At 36.0% G+C, this 1887-nt stretch overlaps 1 protein-coding gene and 1 pseudogene across 2 annotated transcripts in view; both read left to right on the forward strand.

Moving 5' to 3' along the window:
- The window catches only part of NOX4 (NADPH oxidase 4), a 167558-nt gene that overhangs the window by 156368 nt on the left and 9303 nt on the right, over positions 1–1887 (forward strand). The window lies entirely within an intron of this gene.
- Positions 232–1887, forward strand: part of LOC107182476 — a 7288-nt pseudogene continuing 5632 nt past the window's right edge.

The following is a 1887-nucleotide window of genomic DNA, read 5'->3' on the forward strand; positions in this document are numbered from 1 at the left end:
AAACACAAGTTATGAAGCTATAGTAATAAAGAAAACCATGTCTTTTCCCATAGGAACAACTGTAAACCTACTTTTGCCCACCCCTGTATATGTATGCAGTTTTATATGTATTTGCTTGTAGATCTTGACTGCGATTAGACAAGATACATTTTAACAAATTCTAGAATCCCATGTGTTAGAATAGGAGGAAGTCTGAGTCTACAGAAATAATTTTAGTGTCTACTTACTTTTATGTCCTCTCAGCTTTGGCAAGAGAACAGACCTGACTATGTCAACATCCAGCTGTACCTCAGTCAAACAGATGGGATGCAGGTATGTGGCTGGATGTTACTGTAAATGAAACGAGTCTCTCGGTAATAGGAGGTTTACTGCAGGGCTGTGCAGGGAGAACATTTCTGCAGGTGGTTTGAAGAAGTTTCCCACAGGAAGGCCTTTTGGAATGTGTCCAGAAAACTCATGGCTTGTCCTTAAACATAAACATATACGGTGTCCCCCAAAATGTATGTACATACTTTGAATAATTATATCTTCAGCTCTCATGTTCTGTTCATTGGAAAAAACAGTTTATTTGAGTTATTTGTTAATAGACCCGAAATTTGGAGCTCTTCTGTCTTAGGTTATCTTGTCTAATATCATTTCCCCAAATTTATGATTACAGTTTGTAGTATTTTACCCATCTAATGTGCCGAATATGACAACTGTATTTGTAGTGCAAAAACAGTTCAATAAAATTAATGTGCTGAGGCCCTTTTTGAAAGTAGGCAATTAGATATGAAGAGGAGGTTTTATGGGGGGGGCGGGGGGAATAAGGTCATACACAAAAAAGTTTTATTTCCCTTCAAGGGAAACTAAGAAGAATAGCAGTAGCTATCACATTATTTATTCACTATGTGAGACACTGTGTTAAGCAATCATGTACACAATCATGGAATTCCAGCAGATTCAAGAGGTAGGAAATATTGCTATCCCATATTATAGATGAATAAATTGATGTTTACATATACCATGAAGGTCTGCACAATTGTGTAAATGTGGGCATGACTGCTTTCACACGGTTTATTTTAGTATTTTCTATCATACATTTTCTGTAATATTTTGAATACAAATTATGAATGCTTGTCAGTTAATACAAAACTAATTTCACCCTATTTTTTCTAGTCAGAGTTCTTCCCCACTTGGTATGTAAAAATATTTTATTTTACTGCTCTCGTGAAGCAGGTCGGTATCATTATCTTCATGGTATTGCTCTAATGAAGGTATAGAGTATACATCGCATCTGGTTCTCAGTTTGTCTGCCTGGGACTCAGACACTTGTTCCTCTCTTCTCACTTCACTCTGATTCTTCAGCTCTCATATTCTGTTCATTGGAAAAACCAGTTTATTTGAGTTATTTGTTAATAGACCCGAGATTTGGAGCTCTTCTGTCTTAGGTTGTCTTGTCTAATATCATTTCCCCAAATTTATGATTACAGTTTGTAGTATTTTACCCATCTAATGTGCTGAATATGACAACTGTATTTGTAGTGCAAAAACAGTTCAATAAAATTAATGTGCTGAGGCCCTTTTTGAAAGTAGGCAATTAGAATGCATTCTTCAACATTGCAGTTGTTTAAAAATGAAGCAAATCAGCCATTTGTAATAATGGCATTCAGGACGAGAATGGATTTTAAAGGAAAACAGGAAGGAAATGATGTTCTAACTTACTGTACTTCGTAAGTGGCATGGTTGCCATTTGCCACTTATATTCTTTAGATCACAGCAATTTGGTAGGAAGCCACAGCACCAGCAGAAATGAGGTTAGAGAAATGGGCAGTTTGCCAGCTCTGTGTCATATAAAATGTAATGCTTTCTTTGTGGCAGAACAAAATTAATGAAAAAAATCAAGAC

The sequence above is a fragment of the Myotis davidii genome, unplaced genomic scaffold (assembly GCF_000327345.1).
Source record: "Myotis davidii unplaced genomic scaffold, ASM32734v1 scaffold657, whole genome shotgun sequence".
Taxonomy (NCBI): Eukaryota; Metazoa; Chordata; class Mammalia; order Chiroptera; family Vespertilionidae; genus Myotis; species Myotis davidii.